Source organism: Lycium barbarum, chromosome 8 (genome assembly GCF_019175385.1).
Source record: "Lycium barbarum isolate Lr01 chromosome 8, ASM1917538v2, whole genome shotgun sequence".
NCBI classification, from domain to species: Eukaryota; Viridiplantae; Streptophyta; class Magnoliopsida; order Solanales; family Solanaceae; genus Lycium; species Lycium barbarum.
The window spans coordinates 99,215,582-99,239,340 of NC_083344.1; positions in this window are offsets into that span (position 1 = coordinate 99,215,582).

The window sequence follows — 23,759 nt, forward strand, 5'->3', positions numbered from 1 at the left end:
CTTTAGATGCACAAATCCATTCTATTCTTAAGTCATCCTTTTGGAATGCTTCTCCATATCCGAGGCAACCGTGTTAATTTTACCACACACTTATCCATTTATATACCTTTCAAGGGCTGGAAATTTCTTAACATCATCGCAAGGCCTAAGCATTCTTTCTCTTACTTCACATTCCTCGTTGTGGTCACTATCCTTTTAGCTCTACTTATCAAATACTATTCTATGACCCCACATATTCCTCTTTTGTTTCCTTACTGCCACTCTTTATCCAATTCGCATGCCTACCTTCGAGTTTTTACCCAAATAGTCTCGTGTTTTGCCCGTCGTCTCTCTTGGAGGCTTTACTCACTCATGTTTCTTACGTTTCACCTTTTTCCAACATTTTGATCTCCTTACCTTCCATCTACTCACTTTCTTTCCTTTCCAAATATCGTTGTATTAGGACTTCCCAATCTTAACCGGTAATGGAAACAGCATCAACTTACCTTGTAACATTTGTACCATATCTTTTGCTTTGTCCCTTGAACTCTGTTACCCTGTTCGATTAATGTCTTCCATACACCGCAACATTGGTTGCCGGGATACACATACCCGCTGATATAGCCATGTATGGGACATCATATGCATACGTATATATATATATATATACATACATATATATATATATATATATATATATATATATATATATATATATATATATATATATATATATATATGTATATATATAATTACTACCATCTCGCTTACAAAATATTTCCAAACGCTATTCAAACTCATCCAAATTCTAGAGCTGTGATGCACCTTCTTTCTCTTCACCGGTTTGGTCTGCCTCGTCCTACGCGACCTCTTAAGGTTTCCAACCATTCCGTGTACTCTAATTTCCCTTCGGCTACTCTAGCTTCTCATTTTCCACTTATGTCTAAATCTATAGGACTTTTAGTGCACTTTCTAGGGGGGTCACCCATCCTAATATTTCTCTCACCTTAGCACGCTTAACCTCGAAACTCCGATGAAATCCGGTGCATTAATGCTGATATAATCGCATCCACCTCACCGCATGCCCTTCATTACATAATCTGGAGCGAGTTGAAGTCTTAACAGATTCCAAAACATTCTCGTAACACATCTCCCTCCTTTAACAATTACTATTTTAGCCTTTTCAATCCCCAATATTCACCTTTCACCTACGTGTATGGCTACCTTTCATCCTAGATTTCAAGATTCCCATTCGTGGCGAAAATACCTTGGTCACCGTTACTTGTAAATACTCGGTCATCAGCCTCTTTGGATTTCCGCTCACCATTCTTATATAATAATCTACAGCAGAACTCATTTGTCGACTTTCCCTGAATCCCCCAATAGGCCTTGCTCCTACTAAACCTCGAATATAACCCACTTTAATACTTCGGATTGTTAATCGTCTTTCTCACAATCCTTCTTCATGCCATTCCAAATCCATAACTCCTCTAAAACAACGCATCCCACTTATTGTCTATTTACGATATTTCCTTTCCACGCTTCTTCCTGTTAGGTGTACCTAACTAAATGACCTGATTTTGAAAAATTCTGGCAGAGTCTCCTTTACAATTCTTACTATCCAAAACCTGCATGCAGCAATTACCAACAATGCCTCACAGGTACATATTCCAGCCACTCAGGGCTCCCAATTTTAGATAAAAGAACAAAAATATCAAAACTTACCTCATATGTCAACCGATCCATTTTCATATTTATATTTATTCTGATAATGTAGCCTCAACAAAGTGACTTACCTCTGTGACTTCCCATATCCTCACTCACTTTCTCCCGTCGATACTGTGCTTCTGCTGAGATCAAAGGTTAGTATAGAAAATCACCTTTCCTATGACTTGGCTCTATCGCACGATCTAAGACAGAAAGAAGGTCAACAATTCCTAGATGCCCTGTAGCCTCCTGTTCATAAGTGTGGCCGGCTTCACACCCATAAACAGGACTCTACTGGACACGACTTTGTAGAAAACCCCTAGGACAAACTGCTCTGATACCAATTTGTCACACCCCAATCTTGATAGGGCATGATGGGCACCCGACCCCATACTCAGAGCCGAGCGAACCCCATTGGTTCTTGTTATGTTCATAATCTCACTGGACTCTTAAAACACAAAATGAAATGCATAATTAAAGTTTTTTTAAAACATTCCTTTCATCGTTCTCAAATCAAGTAAAATCTGTGATCATGTGAAATTTGTAACATAATGCATAATGATACACTGGCTCGCAGAGCCGCTTACAAGACTGACATGCTATATACGTGACTCTGTCTGCAAAGTCTATAACATGAATCAATATACTATAGCATAGATACTCTGACTCGGCAACACTCCGAAAGGAAATGGAGCTCGCCAATCCAGCTGGAACATCTTCTAGCAATATCCTTTACTCATTTGCATACACCTGCGTGGCATGAAACGCAACGTCCACAAGAGGGGACGTCAGTACGAGCAATGTACTGAGTATGTAAGGCAAGAACAATGACATAGTAAGAAATACCGAACATGGAAAATAATATGATGGACGTATGGGGATAAAGTAATACAAAAGAGATCAACTTGTGCCTCTGAATGCCCTCTCAAGGCCAATGTCTTGCATGCTTAGCTTTTTAAGAACCTTTCCATACATATCCATATATAACATACATACATATGCATTCACATACACTTACACTCACTATACATACATCTATCATATTCGTACCCGGCCCTTTCGGGAATCGGTGTGATCCGTACCCGGCCCTTTCGGGACTCGGTGTGGTCCGTACCCGGCCCTTTAGGGACTCGGTGTTATCCATACCCGATCCTTTCGGGTCTTGGTGTTATCCCCAACTGATCAGTGGGATACAATGCATACATACATACATACATACATACATACATAAAGATACATAAATGAAACCAACATCATCATTAACATTACCATTGTCACTATATCATTCCTTGAAAGATCAACCATCGCGAGATGAAATCAACGATATCACGGGAGTCTCGAGAATCATGAACTTAGGTGGCACTGGAAATAGAATCGTTATCATGGATATATCTCACCTCGAAGGAACGAGTAACATGAGGTGAGACCATCAACAATAAGTACGGTTAAGGGATTCATGGAATGGCTCAATAATCTCATATCGTCATTGAAATCATAACTTGGAACCTTTAAGCATGAAATCATTCTCATCATAGTCATTATAGAAAACTATTCTAACCATTGGCGTCATTGTCATCATGATAAAAACATGCCCATCATTATTGTCATAAGAGTTTACAAAATCATAACCCGTTGTTTTGGAAAAATATGGATATTTTGGAAAATAATTATGGGTTATCGGGAAAAGAAATCAGGCCTTGGAATTATAAACATCTAACTTTTGGAAGTAAGGAGACTATGAAAACGTTTATGGAAATATAATCATAGGAATCATGCCTTTGAAAGAAAGGGACGAGCCTTAACTTACCTATTTCACCTCCTATTAGCTACGTTTATTTGTCCAAGCTCGCATGTCTACATTTAAGAGGATTTACACAATCATTAGACTTATCGTTATACGCTTGTCTTAGTCCTTCAAATAAATTTATTTATAATCTGCCGAAATTTCGGCAGCATCTCCCCTGTTTATATGCCTAGCCCAGAATTACAATTCAGCAACCAATCAACAACAACAACAATACCAACATCAACAACACTATTATCCATACCAATATATTCCATAAACATCCCACACGATGTTTTTCAACATACAACAAAAACATACACTTTCTTCCATCCCAATCAAGGAGTATAATATCATCAACACACCAAAAATGTTAGATACCATTTTTATACGCATAAATCAGTCCATCCACACGGCCACAACATGTTCAAAATAGCCCATAAACACAACAACTACAACACAACACTTTATGACCTTTCCTCCATAACTATTTTCATTTTTAAGGCTTGCTAGACCTTCAAATAAACTCAACATAAGAGATGGGATGAATAACATACCTTATCCTTGAAGAAACGCAGCCACATCAACTTTCTCCAACGCCAAACTTAAGTAGAAGCAAGAACAACCGCCTTTCATGGACTAGTTTGGCATAATCTTGTTAAATTCTTGATTTATCGGACTATAATGTTTGGGAGATGTTTTGAGAGACTTCTAGGACCTTTTGGAATATTAATTTGCTGAAAAAAACGAGTTGATGGGGTATTTATACCCCCCCCCCCCTAGGTCGGTTCCACCGACTTATTCATATGGGGTCCGCGGAGCCATGTTGGCAGCTCAGGGTCTTGCTCTTAAAATGGCCATATATTTTGATCCCGATATGGTGTAAGGGCCCACGACCTACGGTTGGAAATATCTTTCAATTATCTACAACTTTCATTCTTTGTTTTTGTCCAAATTCCAAACTTATAATAGCGTTTTGGCCCCTCCAAGTCAGGTCATCCGAAAACGTATCTTTAAATCATCCTTTTGGAGGGCTTATGCCTATATTTGGCTTAAGGGTCCTTCTTAGGACTTGCTCAACTTCACATGTACTACTCATATATCTATTCATATGTCCTTTATAAAATCCCGACATGTGGGCCCCACCTTAACTTATGGTTACGGGGGCTATCATCAAGTAACTTGTTAACTGATTTACTCCATACGATCTCCAAATGTCATATATATATATATATATATTCTTATACTCAGAAAATATAATCTTCATCCCTAATCCTTGTATAACTTTGCTCTCCCTTGAGCTCATACTAAGCCATTGACAGTCTTGGTAACGCAAAATTTTTCGGGATGTAACATCTATAGTGTATGCTTTTGAGAAGTTTAGATCTTATTTATTGGGCTCCAAGGTTGTAGTGTACACTGATCATGCTGAGTTGAGGTATCTTATGCAAAAGAAGAAGGCTAAGCCGCGACTGATTCATTGGGTCCTTTTGTTGCAAGAGTTCAATTTTGAGGTGAAAGATTGAAAGGGGTCTAAAAATTAGGTTGCTGACCATCTCCCAAGACTTGAGGAAACTGGGGTGCCAGTAGAGAAACTTGATATAGATGATGCTTTTCCAAATGAGCAACTTTTGGTGATGTCTATGCAAGTGGCACCTTGGTATGCGGGTTTGTATAATTACTTGGTGACTGGTATCATTCCTGACGAGATCAAATCTTATCAGAAAAAAAGTTATTACGCAACTCTCGTCAGTACAATTGGGATGAGCCATACTTATTCAGAACTTGTGCTGATAACATTATTCGGCGTTGTGTTCTAGAGAGTGGGGTTAGATATTCTGAAGGCTTGCCACGACTCTCCACTTGGGGGCCATTATAGTGGTACGAGGACTACTACAAAAGTTCTCGAATGTGGTTACTATTTTTCGACTCTCTTTCATAATGCTAACTTGATGGTGCGGTCTTGTGATCAGTGCCAATGGCAAGGTAGTATTGGTAGGAGGAAAGAGATGTCTATGAACTTTGTGATGGAAGTTGAGGTGTTCGATGTCTAGGGGTACTTGTTTTCGTACCCCAACGGAGATAATTAGTGATGGTGGTTCTCACTTTTGCAATAGAGCCTTTGCAGGATTGATGGAGAAGTATGGAGTTAAGCATAGGGTGGAAACCCCTTATCATCCTCAGACAAGTGGGCAAGTTGAAGTATCTAATCGGGAGATAAAGAGTATTTTGGCTAAAATGGTGAAAGCAAATAGAACTGATTGGGATCGCAAGCTCGATGATGCTCTATGGGCTTACTGGACTGCTTTCAAGACTCCGACTGAGACTTTGCCTTTCAAGCTAGTTTTTGGTAAAGCATGTCACATGCCAGTTGAACTTGAACATAAGGCAATGTGGGCCTTAAAGAAATTAAACATCAATTGGGAAGAAGTGACCAAAATCAGTTTGTTTCAACTCAACAAGATGGATGAATTCCGATACCAGGCCTATGAAAGTGCAGCACTGTACAAAGAAAGGATGAAACATTACCATGATAAAAAGATCCTCAAGAGAGATTTTCAAGAAGAGGATCCGGTGCTACTGTATAATTCGAGACTGAAGTTGTTTCCGGGTAAGTTGAAATCAAAGTGGTCCAGTCCAATCGAAGTAGTTAGTGTTTCACCCCATGGTGCGATTGAGTTGAAGTCCGTAGATGGAACTCGGACATTTAAAGTGAAAGGGTATAGGGTGAAGCATTACCATGGTTGCATTGATGGTGATAGAATTATCGATCGACACAGGCTGAAACATGGCTACACTCCAAACCCAGAGTAAAAATAAGTACCAACATCGTGCAGCGACGTAAAACAGACCGCTTCTTGAAAGGCAACCCAAGTTTAATTATTTTTTTTTGCTTCGAATTTTTGTAACTTAGATAGTGTGTGTATAGCGTAACGTTTGTTTTGGTGCAGGATGAAAAGTGCAAAAAAATCACTAAAAACTGTGAAAAACTAGACTTATACGGTCTGTATAACATTGTACAGGTCGTATAATCCAGTCGTGGAAGGTAAGAACACTGTTTGAAGACATCACTCATACACGATGATTTTCACGGACTGTATAAATTTATACGAACCGTATAAGTTTGATGTACTCAAACAGTAGTTAGTGGAAAAACTTGAAGTTACACGGACCGTATAATTTTATATGGCCCGTATAACTTCTAAAAAATCGTGAAAAGAGGATTTAAAATCACCACCCGCCTCTTTCTCTTCCCACTTCCTCCATTAACTCCCACTCCTCTCAATCAATACCCACGACCATGCATCATCAACCCACTACAATCCCACTTTAATTCTCCATAAATACACCCAAGTTCATCACCAAAACCCATTTCTAATTCTTCACCCTACTCGAAAACCCTCTGCTCAAAAGTTCACTATTTTTTCTTTGTTTTCACTAATTTTTCCTCAAGGATACCTCCCAATATCATCAATACACAGGTATGTTGATGCTTCATTCTTTAATTATTCTCATATGGGTGTAATTTAATTGTTGGGTGTTGATTTACCTAGGGTGTTAGTGACAATTTCCATGGTTCATGATTTTTCTAAATTGGGATGAGTATAATGGGCTATTATGAATTCATGGGGTTGAGAAATCAACACCCTAATGGGTTGGAGGGAATTTTAATTGACGAATTTGAATTTTGGATTCCGATATTATTATGCCCGCTAAAATTGCTCAAAATTGAATACTAATGAATTGTGAAAATTTGAAAAATGGGTGAAGTCTGAGTAACCCAACCCCCGTAGGAATTGAAACCATGGAAGTAACGTGTTTGTGATGATTGGCTGCTACTAAAGCAAAATCGTAAAACTTGAAGTCGTATAAGATTGGCTAGACAGAAGAGGATCAATTTCACCAGTAAAAGCTGTTATACGGACCGTATAATATTATACGGTCCGTGAAAATCGTTCGTATTTCACAATCTAACTTCGAAAGTTTCTGTTACCATCAGTCATCAACTTATACGGACCATATAATATTATACGGTCCTTGAAAGACTTATACGACCTTCAAAAAAAATCTTGTTTTCTTTTTACTTTCATTTCTCAGACCCATTACTAACAACAGCTCTTTTGCAGGTATGGTTCAAAAACTTAGTGTCCGAAGGGGTGCAGGGCCCCGAACTGGTAAGGGCCGAGGCCAAGCCCAAGATGAACTAGAAATTGCTCATGGGCTGAGGGATGAGACCTCCACTGATGAGGTTATACCGACGAAAAAGGTTCGCGGGGCTTCGAAACCTCCACCTAAGACCATGACTCCTTCCACTTCTGTAGACTCCAAAGAGGGAGAGGAGAGTCCTCGAAGGGCGAGTCTGAATCAGGATAACCTTTGGCAAGTGAGGGAGGTACGAATGTGAGCAGCTCATCTGAGTCCACGGATACCCTGGCTCAAAATTTTGATGCTTCCCCGAAATTGATGCAAGGCAGACGCAGGTTGGTTCTGGGGAGTAAAACACTGCCAGAGGATGCTTTGTGGTTTGGGGTTGAAGGTTCCAAAAAGTTGTATGAGGATGGCATTTCTCTCACCAAGCGAGGGAGAAGCCGAAAAAGAGTATATGGGAATAGCAACGAATTGTGTTTGAGGGTCCCGAGGCTTATCCTAACACTGCTGAGACCTTTTGATTCTATAGGCTGGGAGTGTTCGTTGAGCACTCTGGAGAGTAATTCCTGATCAACGTGTGGGAATGTTATGCCAACTATAGGGCCGATATGTTAAAAATGAAAAATCCCAACCTAACTAATCCTCAACTCCCAATATTTGATAAAATCAAGGTGCGGAATGTAAAAGTTGACATCTCTACCGCTGCTATCAACAAAATTTATTTCGGGGCTGATTTTCGGGCGTCAGAAAATGAGAAAGAGCATTTGGATAAATTGGAGCGTCGAAATCAGAGGACGGTGATTAGATAGGTAGCTGCGATACTTGCCTACCCAGAGGTAGAATGGGAAAGTAGTCCAAACCCGAAGATAGTCAAGGATACACTCAATAGGGAGGCCCGATTTTGGTGGCACCTGATGAGATATAGGCTACCGGTGACTCAAAATGACAACGCCATCATGTTTGCCCAGGCAATAGCTCTTGCCTCAATAATGAGTCGGTATCCGATGAATATGGGGCGACTGATAATTGATGAGATTCGACAGAGAGCACCCTAGTCCTCGATATTATTGGTATTCCCGTGTCTTATCATGGAGTTGTGCAGAAGAGCCAGGTCATTGACATTCCAGATCGGGACCATTGTACGAAGGCCACTCATTTTGGGGATAGGCAAAAGGGAAAGAATGAGGGTGCAACAGAGATATTTGTGGCACCACCCACTGGAGATGTGGAGATTCGGCACGAGTCGAATTTTAGGGCTATAGGGCATGCTACTACTCCTGATCCTGCTACTCCTGAAGCTGGTAGTACAGATGCTACAGCTCAAGCCCAGGCCACCGACCCTAGCACTGTCACTGTTGCTATTGTTGTTGCTACTGTTGTACCACCACCACCACCTGCTGCTGAGCCCGCTACTTCGGCGGGTGCTACTACTTCATCTGTTCCACCACCGGCAGCGCAGTCTGGGTTGATCTTTTGATATTCTCCAGAGAAAGCAACAGAGAAATACCCTTCAAAACATTTAAGGCTGAGAAGCAAATTAGAGTGATCATGGCTCAGCTTAAGCCCCAGATAACCAAGCAAATCAACATGGACAAAAGAGAGATGCGAGAGGAATATCAGTAGTCTCACTAGGTCTTCCAGACTCGATTAGATATATTTGAGACGAGATTGGCTGCTTTAGAGTAGACAGCACCAGGTGGTGGATCAACATCATTGAGTGCGGAATTTGCAAAGTTGAAGGTTGAATTTAAAGCGATGAAGGTGCAAGAGCGAGTGGAGGAACCTGTTCCGGCACCACAGGACAATTTGGATATTGAGAACCTGCTCGACTCTGAAGAGAAAGAGGAAGAGATATAGAAGGCTCGACAAAAACGGCCACTAGATATCGTAGTTGAGGACCCGAGGGAGCGAAACAAGAGGTTGCAAGTGAGGAGGTGGAGATGATTCAGGTTGCTGCACTGAACTCTCTGCGTGAGAATTATCTAGATCCCACAGTTGTGTCGGGCAGCCAGCCCCGAGAGGAGAGTTCTAAGGTTGCTGTGACTGAGGCGGCACGATCCTGAGCAAATGAGCACAGCGCCTAGGGCGCCCAGGCATCCTTCAACCTTTTGTACTTACGTTTGATGCATTGGGGACACTGCATGATTTTCTGTTGGGGTTGGGGAGTACTTGACTATGTTGATAGTGTAAATATGTTTTTAGGAACCCCCTCGGCTTTTCTTTGCTAGAGTTCGTTTCCTGAGGGGTTTTATTCTATTGAAACATGCATGTGTAGGATGTTGCTTAGATAGAATAGACTAGTTTTGACTTATGTGATAGTGTTCTAGAACTTATGGCATGTTTTGTTGGAAATTGTGGACCCCTCAAAAAAATTTGAAAAATGCATACTTAGAAATAGCTACTGATCGACGTGAATGATTCTTTGTATGACATTATGGTTATTGGGGTATTGTGTGTGATGAACGATTGCTTAAGAAGTCACAGTTGTAAAAAATAATCATCCTTATGCCAATGTGTGGGTGAGTTGTTAGTTGTGTTCAGTCTATACATGTGTAATCTAGAACTTGCCTAGTTAGTCATGTTTGAATTCAACAGTTGGTTTGGTTGTGAGATGATCTTAGGCTTTCTTTGTAGAAATAGTCCCTTTGCGTAAATAAGCCTGACCATATGACGTAAATATCCCTAGTTTTCCCTTTTTAAGCCTTTGACCTTTTTCTTGGCTAGCCGTTAACAAACTCGTACCTCTTGTAAAAGTAGTTCAGCTTCGCACCCGTTCCCTCCTTGATACTACGAGATAAAAGAGGCTAAAAGCCTGGATTAGGGGTGGGATAAGTGTGAGGTAGAGGTTGAGAACCTATGTTGGGAGTGGCGTGTGTGGTGTTAGTTAAGACTCGATATGGTGACTGTACATAACAATGAAAAAAATTAGAAAATTGTAACGCAAAAATAAGTTTATGTTGGATTAGAAAACAACCACATCGAGGTCGAAGGTTGGAAAAGAAAAAAAAAGGGAGAAAAGAAGAGGTGAATAAATGTGAAGAGAAAAAAATATAGTGTTCAAGGAGTGTGAGTTGTTATTACCCAAAAAAGTATCCTACCCATCCCAAAGCCTACATTACAAGCCGAAACAAGTCCAAACGTGATCACAACTGAACGAACCGAGGATGAAAGCATAGAAAATAAGGGCAAGCCTAGGGTATTCGTAAGTGTAGATATGAAATTTTTTGTGAGTGCGAGCGTCCTCTTCTCTCTTTAGTCTCTTGTCCCTTTTTCATTGGATATATGTGTGTTTGGGGACGTTCGTTGGTCTATGAGAGGGTGTAAGGATGGACATTGGTGCAAAATAAAGTGACCGCCTAAAGTGACGTTTGTGTGCATCACGATATGTCCGATAGTGTAATATCATAAATTGAAGCTTCATTGTGAGTCGTAGCATTCTTGAGTGGTGCATCTTATTATAAGAGTGAAAGTGAGGTGGTCCTCGATAGTAAAACATGTGTGCCTGTAGTTCGGAGTCAAAACCATTGTAGACATTATTACTCTGTGATATCTAGGTAGTAGTTGAGTCATCATTTTGTTGTAGTGCTTGCTTGAGGACAAGCAAAGAATTTAAGTTGGGGATGTTGATCTGCTGGTAAATTGTGGCACATTCGATATCTTTTTACGAGAAGTTTTACTTGTTTTTAGGCAAGTATGTGTTGTTTAGATGTGTTTTGGTGGTGTTTCAGGTAAATCATAAAGTCTGGGTTCAGAAACTAAAAGTTGCAGAAAATTGCACTGAAGGTTGACTTTCACTGTCCGTACAATATTATACGAACCGTGCCTAGGGTCGTATAAAAGAGGACAAGGGAGAAAAATGTCAAAGTTGGAAGATGCTGAGATACGAGCAACTTATACGGACCGTATAATATTATACCGGCCGTATAGTTGGATGTTTTGAGGGTTTAAGACGAGACAGAAAGCTGTGTTTGAAGAAGGAGTTTCACGAGCGAGTTATACGAGCTGTGTAATTTTATACGAACCGTGTAATATCAGTTCGTGTTTTTCTCTGAAGAAGTGAAGACTGAAGGTCGTACAATTTTTATACAATCTGTGTAATGTTATACGGACCGTATAAGTTGCCGCCTGGGACTTAAGTACAAATTTTGTAATTTTACGTTTTTGAAACCTATAAATAGTCCAATGTAGGGTTTTATTTATTATCATCTGTTATATTTTGACTCTTGACTTAGAGCATTGAATATTCCTTACTTTTGGAGCTTTCAAACATCAATTCAAGTGTTATTAATTTCTCTTTTGATCAAAAGCAAGCAATTATGAATTCTTCAATCTTTATTTCTTGTTCTTTGTCAGGCGTAGCTAAACACCTTTACTAAGGTTATGAACCCAAAGATGGGTGTTTTGTGATTGGGAATTACGATTGATATACGCATAATGGATTGTTAGGGTTTATTTATTCTTCGTGTTAATCATATATTTAGTGGTTGCAAACATTAGCTAACGCCATAAACTTTGGTCTATTTGGGAAAATAACTAAGGTTTGGTAAGAACAAATAACAAGAACTCAAGGCTTTAAACCTTGTTTAATAAATTTACTTAGGAATAAGAGGAATTTACTTGGCATAATTAACCGTTCTTCATGCATACTTTCTTATCTTTACGAAAAGCATAGAAAGAAATAATCTTTTCTTATTGGGAAATAGTCTAGATTCACATAGAGGTTAAGTGCATTCATACAACGATCCATTAGAAGTATATCAAGATAAAGACCCACGATCGTACACTTTATCTGACGGGGAAACAACCTTGGTTCTTTTTACCCATATATTTACAACTCAATTACTAGTCACTTTAAATTAGTCCACAAACCAAAACACTTATAAAACCCTTTTTCTGGAATTCACCAAGACCACAAAATTAGTATAATACTCGTTTAGTAAACTTTTCACACCATATTCCCTATGGGATTCGACCCCAACATAGTTGGGCCACTTTATGCTATTAACTAGTGTAATTTGAGCGTATCATAGCCCTATGGGAAAGGGGAAAAACATTAATGGTGCTTTATTTTGTAGATGGAAAGAAGGATTCGATTTGATGTTGTCCTCGAGGCACCTGAGTTGCTTAGAGCTTGGTGGGCATGGTTGGGTGATTCGCACCATAGAACCATTAGTTACTGTTTTGGACATCTGCCTGCTATAATGACTATGAAAGGTCTTCCGGAGCTAATAGAAGTATTGACCAGGTATTGGGACAAAGAAAAGATATTGTTTCGGTTTAGGGATATTAAGATGACACTAACTCTAAAGGAGATTAAGGATGTCATGACAGCAATAGAACCTGTCTAAGGAAAAGACATAAGCCTGATCATAACCTGCTCTTCTCTCAAAATCCTTCCGTCGGCCAGATTCTGAAATACCTTGCTTTGACCCAAGCACCTTGGGCACATGGGCCCACAGTAGCTTTCAGAGATCTATACAGGCAATTCAGGGATGCTACGGGGTTTACTGTGTACTAAGATGAGTTTTAAGAGTAGAGATGAATGGGAAGCCACTAGGCCCTTAGCATTTGCCATCGCACTATTAGGCACTATAGTATTCCCGAAGGATGAGTCGCTGGCTATAGACATCCGAGTCATATATCTTGCTCAAGCCATTTTCTACGGCATAACTAAGGATCAAGAAACTCGATATTTTGACCTAGACCCCATCATTCTATCAGACATTTTCCAAGCCCTAGACATGTGCTGGAACTATTCCAGATATTTTCAAGGGTGTAAGATGTTGCTGCAAGGGTGGATTATCAAACACATCAGCATAGCTGAAGGAGTCTAGTATCTGAGCAACAATAATAGGATAGATCACCTCATAAAATACTGTCTGAACCTTGGTCACATGTGCAAAGAGGCGTGGGCCCACTTCTTCTCAGAGTTGACTGATAGGATCCAGTGGATGTTCCCTGACTTTATTTCTAAAAGAACAGTGGTTCGGGGTAGGAAATGCCCATTTGTACCATTGGTTGGTGTTCGGGGGATTCCCCCCTACAAGCCCTCCCGAGTCTTGACGTAGTTTGGAGAAGAAATGCGATACCACAAGTGGGCAACACTAAGAAGTTCATACTCGAGCATACAGAGTCGAAAATCAGAAATCCTGGGGTGATACTTTGAGAGTAGAATGGTCACGTGAGATTGGGTCAGGACACCTTAGCCCCTGACAGGTTCAGAGCAGGGTGTGATCCTGGATACCATGTCTGGCTACAGGGTCACTTAGCCGGCACAAATGTTCCAGGACCCATACTTCATAACACTATCATAGATAGATTTGCACAAGCCGAAGCCAAAGTCCGGCTGATTGAGAGAAAAGCTAATGACAAAGATGCCAAATACTTAGAGAAGATCAAGCATGATCAAACTGTGATAGCCGGGTTGGTTCGAGAGGAATACAGCCTGAGAGAGTGTTTAGAGGGTACTGATGATCATCTGGCTCAGATTCTGGAAGAGTCAGACCCTATGATAGTCAGGATGGAGCTGTATCAGACGCGTCTCCACATTCAGACCGCCTTACGGAGGGCCAAGAAGGCCAAGACAGACTTAGCTTCGACATCAGCCACCGGAGGACAGTTCTGCTGATATACTGCTTTCTTTTACTTTCTGTTATAGCCCCATGTTGGCTTTATCATCTTTTGTAATCCCTTCGAGGAAGATATTATTATGAATGATGATTTTCGGGGCAATGGTTCGGCTTTCAAAATGGCGCTTGCATGTTTCAAACGATTAAGATAGTCTTGGGTCAAAAAGGCTTTGGGAACATGAGTAGCATAACTGCTCATAAATTACATGATCACTTGCTACATGATTCACATGTCTACTTGCTATATATGCTATCATGTATTAAAACCTGAATGCAATTGATCCGACATTCTAAATTACATACCCAAAGAAGAACCATTTGACTCCACTGCTTACCCTAGTTTATCTCCACTTAAAAAGGTTGACTTAAAATGGCGAATCAAGGAGATCAGGACATACTCACCCTAGGAGAGACCGCTGAAATGTTGAGACCCAAGGTTCAGCAAATGGAAGGGCATCTTCAGGAGATAGGCATAAAAATAGAGGAAGGCTTTTTTCACGGTATTTGAATAAACCCTTCAAAACTGGTTTTCCTAATTTTCTAAAAAGTAGGTGGCGGCTCTTTTTCAAAACAAGTCCAAAAGAGCACCAACAAGTTCTTAGTAGCTTTCTAAGCGCTAACCCCACCCGTGAAAGGTGAACCGTAACAAATATTATTTTACTACTCTAAGCTTCATGGCATAAGTTAGAAAAGTTCCTGAAGGCATAGCTCTACTGGCACGATCTAGAGTATGAAAGAAGTGAGAAAATCCTGAATGTCTTGATAGTTAACCATTTATATGTGTGGTTGACCCACATATAAAAGAAACTCCACTAGAACCGGTTTCATAGACTCCTTAAGACAATTGAACCTAGTGCTTTGATACCAAAATTTATCATGCCTCGAACCATGGCCTAGGCGTAACACGGCAGTCGGTACCTTGTTGTATGTGACCGTGCGAACCACATGGCTTGTTGAATCAACATGGGACATTAACTGATGCGGAATAAAATATAAACATGCATGGTGTGAGTAAAACATGGGATTAAATAATCATAATTTCTAAAAATACTATTATATCGTAAGTGCAGAAATATAGTAATGTAGCCAACAAGGCTAACTCAACTGAACATCTAACATAACATAACTGACTAGTCTATGAAACCTTTGACATGAGTTTGACTACTAAACTGTTTACCAGGACAAGGTCCCCGGCATACCTTAATTGCATAACTAACACGAAAATAAAGCAAAGATAACACCCCGAATGAAATGGGGCTCACCAGTAGCTGATACGTGAAAATTCCTAATGAGTAGATCCATTGTCCTGTAAATCAATATCTACATCGTGAAATGCAGGCCTCCGGGCAATAAAAGGGGACGTCAATACATTTCAATTGTACTAGTATGCAAAGCAACTGAATGAAACAATATGGCACATGAAATAATAGAACTGAAACTGTAAGCTGGACATGAACATAAGCATCATCTGACATGAATAAATTTACAACATGAGTAAAAATATTTGAAGTACATATGTATATTTGTATCTTGTGGGAGTGTCGTACTACAACCAACAACATGAATTCACCATGTGCATACGAGGAGTCTGGTACCGAGCTCGACCGGCAGAGCAGTCCCACACATGTAACGACCCGCTTGGTCATTATGCGTGCTTTGACCATTCTATCTTTGCTAGTACTTTTTCGAGGCTAGAAATGAGCGGACCTAAATAATTTGGTTGTTTTGTATGTTGTGTTTTGTGACTAGCAAGTGACTCTGTGATGTGTTTTTAACTTGGTCTGTTTGTTGGCTTGTGTTTATTGGGCCATAGAATGATTTTGACAGACTAAGTATAAAAATATTGGAATTTCCGTGCTCAATGGTTCACAACGCCTCATTGCAATGATAATTCTTCGTTGCAGCGAAGACTGGGTTCGCTACAACGAAGGGTGGGAAAATCCCAGAGTTCGTTGCAGCGAAGGCCCTGCAACGAAGAGTCGCTGCAACGAAGCCCACTTAAGTCTAATGATGATTTTAAGTAGCTATTTCATGCCCACACTTCTCATAATCCTCAAAACGGTTCCCAAGAGCATAGAGGCGAGTTTCTAAGGCTAGGGCACTATTCTCCATCAAAGGTAAGCCTTAATCACTAACTTTCTTCGCTTAATTTTCATATTAGATTCTTGTTTCAATCAAAAGACCCTTAACGGGAATTGACGGGTAGAACACAAACACCAAGAAAATCCTAGAATACTAATGGGTTATTGTTTATTGTTATTTAATGTTGTTTAATCATCTAAGAGTAGAGATTAGCACTTCCTAGGATGAGAACTGGATATTGAATGATGGGAATTGCTTATTGATACCTAGAGTTCCAATAAAAATGAGAACTTTGGCTAAAATCATATTTGTAGGGTTGAATTGATTATAGAACCCACAAATGGAGTTAATACGATTGTTGAGACTAGAATTAGTATGAATATGTTCCTACGGAAAGTGAACCATTGATTAAGGGTAGAAGTGGAGAGGTTGTCCTCCCCAAATGTTATTATTGAGTTAATACTCCATTACTTACTTAGCATTATGATTTCTAGATTTTGAACGTTCTGAGGCATTGCGAAAGAGAAAGGTTGTTGCGAAGTGATTCCATAGCTCAAATCTGCTTTGAGGTAGGTCACGGTTTACTTGAGTCAGACTTTGATTATTTGATTGTATATGTCATAGAATTTATGGGAGAAAGCATGTCCAGGTCTTCGGACGTGGAGTTTGGGTGATCGTTATTAGTTACATGATTAAATTGTGTGAAGTGATTCTCCATTGTTGAGGTTGATAAACTTGAATTGTAATCTTGAAACCGTTGAAAATGAGGTGTTCATATATACCCTTCAGAGACGAATTGAGATAGCTACACATTATATTATCATTGAGCAGATTATTTGTGAGTCTTATTGTGACTTGTGTTATTTGATTATGCTTCATTGGTGTTGACTTGATACGTATTCTTGAGCTATTCGTGTAATGTGATTATGAGGCATTTATTGATGATGATTAGGATGAGAAATATACATTTCTTAAGCGCATTTGACAAGGAGTGACGATATAGCCTAATTATGAGCTCGTGGTCCGAAGTTCATTCCGGAACGAGTGGTACATGGACACCATTTGTCCCCTGCAGGTCATAGCTATTTGGGGAAAAAATTACCATTTAGCATGTGTGTACAGAGGTGGAGATTTTATCATTTATTGCATTATATTTGGCCTGTCTAATGGTGTTCTTTGTTGATGATTGGTGACTGATTTCTGAGTGAGGACTGTTCGAAGATACTTGTTATGGTTTCATGTTTGTTGCGCATGTCTGCCTATTCCATTTATTTTATGTATGTATGCATGATACTAATCTTAGTTTACCTATGATACCTACCAGTACGTGTTGTTTAAACTGAGTTACACTTGCTGCACTTTTTTTAGCGCAGATTTTAAGCCAGAGACGTCTTCCAGATCTCGCATCTAGTTGAGGTTATTCATTACCAAGATCAGAGGGTGAGCTCTTATCCGTGCCATACCGCCTGAATATCTTTCTTTATTCCAGACATCCTATACATTATGTTTATTTTAGGCGGTTATCTCTTCTCTTTAGACATTGTTGGTTAGAGTCCTTGTACGGTGAATTTCAGATTTTGGGGATGTAATAGCTAGATTTCCGCACTTGTTTTTTATTTATATTATTGTTAGATTTTTATCATGTACTCGTGAGTAATGTTTTATAATTGATTTAAGTAATTGAAATTGGCTTGATAATGGGTTAAGAGAATGGTTCTCTCACTATAGGACTAGTGTGGGTGCCACTCATGTCTGTTTAGGATGTGACAACAAATTTTCAGGGTATGAGACATAACCATGACATGAAATAATCCAATTCAATTGTATGAAGGTGTCATTCTAATCTGGGCGGATTGACCCTTACCCTACGTTGGCATAGATAGTTTCAGGTTGTCTGAGCCTTCTCGGTAAACCTATGCTACTCCCAAAAACATGAACATGGATATAGGTGGCATAAGCCCATGGTTTGTATAGCATAACTTGTAAGTATGACTTGTAGACATGATTCGCAAACATGGCTTGTAAACATGATTCGTGATTATATATAGCATGAATGTAAGTATATAGTATATCTTGTATGAAAACATGGAAAACATGTAGATTTTCATGAAAATAAGCATAATAGTTCATATCTTGCATTTAAGAACCCATTGAATGCAAAGCATGGGTGTTTATGGATTACGGACGGATTTCCAATAATCAAAATGGAATATCAAGAACACAATAACGAAGTAATAATAAAAACATGGTATAGCATGATACTTGTAACATAGGGCCATTATGAGTTAAAATAGAAACCCTAGGTGAATGGAACTTTGTGTTTTCATGGATGAACATGGCGTGGGGAAGAACATCGATGTTCGCATACGTGGATAGAAATCCCACATACCTTATTTGCTTCAAAATTTGTAATAGGGTTCGTGTCTTGAAGAATGAATCCAAAAGCTTGAACCTTGAAGAATGAATCCAAAAGCTTGAACCTTGAGCCTTGAGATGGGTTTTCTTGAAAAACCTAAGTTTCGAAGCAATGAATTTCTATTTAGAATTCATGAATATATGTTTGACCTCATATGGAAGTCTTGGAAAAAGACTTATCTTGATGTATGAGAGTGATAGGAGGAGAAAACTTCGTTCTAGATCTTGGAGAGAATGAAAATAACATAATAAGACTGAACATCGCCTATTTATACTTTTACTGCGTCGGCACATATACGGCCCTTACTTAAATGTAGGGTCCGTATAATGTGACCTTACTTCAAATGGTTAATTCCATAAACTAAGATTTTTCATGCTTCAATACGGACCCAAAGTGCAGTCCATACTTATTTGTACGGTTGGTAATACGGCCTGTATACTTTATACTATTGCAGGTACGGCTCGCATAATTTTATATGGCTCGTATAATTTTATACAGTCCGTATAACCAGGCATAAAATTTATACTTCACTGAACTAAAATGAATTTTAATTCTAATACTTCCCGTCTAATTTTCTAAGTCCCTGAATCATGAATAAGGCTTAGTTAGAAGGTATGAGGTAGGTATTAAAAGAGGCATCATTTCTATGAAAAGAAGATGACGAGAAAGCCTGGAACATGTTGACTTAACGACTTATCCCAAACAAGAAGTACCAAAAAACAATTTTTTGTTGAAACATCTTGGAAAAAACGAACAAAGAGGTGAAAGAACAAAGTGTTGCCACCTTAGCTTTATAGCCGACCAAATTCTACGTCACACGTAGGTGCTAGATTACCACATAATTCCCAAATTCACTTCAGTGGAGTAGAGCTGCAATAATACAAAATTGATCGATTGTGTTACAGGAGGGCCTACATATAATTGGATCAACTTGTTTTAGACTTGACTAATCAAATTGTTGGCGGAGATGCATTTCTGTCTCACTTTTCCATGTTGCATGGGATGGCTGCCGCATCATCCTCTTATTTAAAAACCGTCCACCTCCTATGGTTGAAGTTACCTGTGGACTTAGCTCCCTTACTGAATTCCTGTCTCTCTCTTTCTGCAGTTGCTCTTCTTCCTTCTTTCTGTCCTCGTTACCTTGTGCAAACGCAACCATCTTGGTAACAGTCATGTCCTTATTCTGAGCAGTGATATTAGCATCACCAAACAAGTAGGTTGCAAGACCCAACACAAAATGCCTAACTCTGGACCTTGTATCGGTAACCATATGTAGAACATACTTAGCCAGTGAACGAACTTGAGGTAGTATTCATTCAAACTCATGTCATTATACTTGAGCCTCTCGAATTCTTGGGCCTTTGTCTCCCTCGCCTCTAAAAGTAGGAAGTGCTCAATAAATGCATCTGCAAATTCATCCCAATTCGTAGAAAATGCTTCCTCTCCTCGAGATTCTACCTACGATTCATACCAAATAGCAGCAACGTCTTTCAACTGGTAAGCAGCAAACTCTGCTGCCTCTGTTTTGGTAGCATGCATAATATGAAAAATCCTCTTAACTTCATTAGTAAAGTTTTGGGATCCTCAGTCATATTGGACCATGTGAACACTGAAGGATTCATACGAATGAACTACCTGATTCTAGAACTGGACGATCACTCATGAGTACTTGCACTTGGAGCCGTTCCCTGGCGCTGAGCTTGTATAGCAACAATCTGGGTGAGCAACTGGATAGCTCCCCTAACATCCTTATCAGTTGCACTGGGAGGCAAAAGTACTATAGAACGGACCTCCGCAGGCCTCTCAGTAGCAGGTGGGGGTGATATCTAGGGTACTAAACCCGATGCAGGTCCCTGAGTCGTGGTGCAAACTCCTTGAGTTTGAGAGTCCACTTCTCGAGCATCATCAATAGTATACCTTTGGCTAGTAGCTGACTTTCTCTTGGTATAATTTCTCTTAGCAGGCATTTTCTGAATGAAACGCAACATGCACGAGTTAGAAGAATTCCTGAAGGCATAGCTCTAATTGCACGATCTAGAGTGTGAACGAAATGAGACAATCCTAAATGTCTTGGTGGTCAACTACTTACATGTGTGGCGCGCTCAAACATGTAAAAGTGACACCACTAGACACTATTTCATAAACTCTCTAGGACATATGAACCTAGTATCAGATACCAAGCTTTGTCACGCCCCGAATAGAGCTATCAATATGGGCATGGCCCGCGAAGCGGGCCCAACCCAACCCTTTATTTAAGTAGGGTTGGGCTAAGATTTCTTTGGCTCATATAGAAGTGAGGCTCAAAAGCCCAGCCTCTCTGGGCCCGCCGGCCTCAAGGGTTGGGCTAGGTCAGCCCTTGAGGGCAGAAAAGAATAATAAATAAATAAATATTTAAAAAATATATAAGTAAATTAAACAAAAACATAAAAAGTAATTAGAAAAAAGAATGTACTTACTACTAAGTAGTAATTAGAAACTGGAGTAATACTTTTTAGTCTTAGAATTTATATTATGTTTAATTTCTTTTGAACGTGATCTGAATTAGTGATTAAAATAATAATTTATATTTATTCTCTTGGTATGAATTTGGCAAGAATGGGTGGTAGCAGATTATATTTCATATTGCAAAAGTTTCATGTTCAAATTGTACCAAAAATCACTTCGAAAATATTATTTCGGAAGACGAAAGAACTTAAAGGGCTGGCCCGTCCTAGCCCGCGGCCTGCTTAGGGCTGGGTTGGGCTGCCATTTTGCAGGCCCTTCAATCAAAAGGGTCAGCCCGTCCTCACCCATTTAATTCTTTGGCCCATTAGGGCTGGGTTGGGTTGGGCTGGGCCAGCCCATTTTGACAGCTCTAACCCCGAACAATGGCCTAGTCATAATATGGCACTCGGTGCCTAACTGCATATGACCGAGCGAGCCACATAGCTGGCTAAATCAACATGGGACATGTACTGATGCGGATGCATTTTATGAACATGCTAAGCTAATGAAAGTCTGTGTGAATCTTATAAATAAGAAATACTTAGATAAATCTGAAAATATAAAAATATTGCCAATACGGCTAACACAATATCTGAAAGTATTGATTGACTGCTACTCTAGTATGTGAAGCCCCTGAAGAGTACTGAAATACTGATTGTTTACTGGGACAAGGCACCCAGCATACCTGACTGTCTAATATAACTAAATGACTGAAAGTAAAACAACGCCCTAAAGGAAACTGGGGTTCACTCAGCAGCTTAATAGGAAGGAGAACCTAACAAACTGATCTGTAGTCCTAAAAATCAGTACCTGCATTATGAAATGCAGGCTCTAGGCAAAAAGGGACATAAGTACATGTAAAACCAACTGAAAGAAATAAATAGATGTGGGGTTCTCGGGGGAAAGGGCAACCCAAATCATGAACATAAGTCATACAGAATACTGAAACTGAAACATAAGGATAACTAAACTGAGCATAAGAATCACAATCATACCTCACTGAACATGGGGAAATCATCAATTTGTAAGAGTTCATAACCGTGGCCTTGGGCCCGTATGTAAGTGCACAATTCTGTGGCCTCAGGCCCAAGTATATGTAACATAAATTGTGGCCTAGGGTCCAAATACGTGTGAACATCATTTAACAATTTATATCATGAATATGAGAAAACATATTGTAATACTAATATGAGATACTGAAACATAAATACATACTGAGGTTCTAATATGGAATACTGACTACTTTTATACTGAATTGAGACAGATTCATGAACTATTCATGGGATTTAAAGTAGTATTATTACATAAGCATTTGTGGTTTGTGACTGAGACTCATGGGATGTCAAACACGAGCTTATACTGATTACGTACTGAGTTCACAATATACAAAATGATATTCACAAAGAACTACGAAACTATATTCTCAAAGGATAAAAGTTCTGAACTACGAAACTATATTCTCAAAGGATAAAAGTTCTGAACATTTGTGGTTTTTTTTATTTCTTTCCTTTATTTAATGATGTATTGTACATTTATGCCTTAGTGCTTGAATGATCTGTCTCTTGCAAATACTCCAGCTCCTTCAAAAGATTCACAGTTGTGTAGTATTTTTCAGATTATGTTGAATGTTGAAAGTTTTGTTGCCTTTCCGACATAACTTGTGTGGATGTGATGATACATATGCCAAAGCTAAACGCTATCTATGCCAGCAAAATATAAACTTATGCTTCTTCTTTTTTCAAATTATGTTGAATGTTGAAAGTTTTGCCTTGTCCAGCATAATTTGTTGGATGTTAATATGTTATGATACATATACCGAAGCCAGAAGCTAAACACTAACTATGCACGAAATTTAGTTTTTGCTGCACCAAAAATGCTTAAAGGCAAAAACGAAAGACCACGGATTTGGGGGACAAAAATTAAAGACACCCCCGAAACAGGGCCATTTATGCGAAAAATCCGTATACTGCACCAAAGCATAAACTTAATGCATTTTTTTGCGCGGATTGCCCTTCTTTTGGGGTGGTCTTTAAATTTTGCCCCTCATATTTGTAGTCTTTAAATTATGCCCCTCATATTGCTAGTCTTTAATTTTTGCCCTTCGCATTGCAACACTGAGCGTTCACGCAGAAATCATGAGGTTCTGAGTTCGAACCCCCACTCAAGCATAAATTAAAAAAGAAAACTGCAAGGCGAGGTTTGGGTCGCGTGTATGCCGGACCCGGCATAAACTTATGAAGGAATTACCAAAGTTATGCCGGACCCGGCATACTCATCCCTTATGGGCAAACTTGGCATAAGTATGCCGGGTCCGGCATAACTTTGGTAATTCCTTCATAAGTTTATGCCGGGTCCGGCATAACTTTGAGATCTCATGTCAACTTTTTACAGATTTTTAGTGACATCAAAATGCTCTATTAAAATTCAAGTGGTTTTTGTGTCAATGTGGCCTAAAGACTTTCTTTGCTACATTTCCTGTATTGGATATATTATAACTGCTCTTGTTAATATATTATGGGGTAGTGTTAGA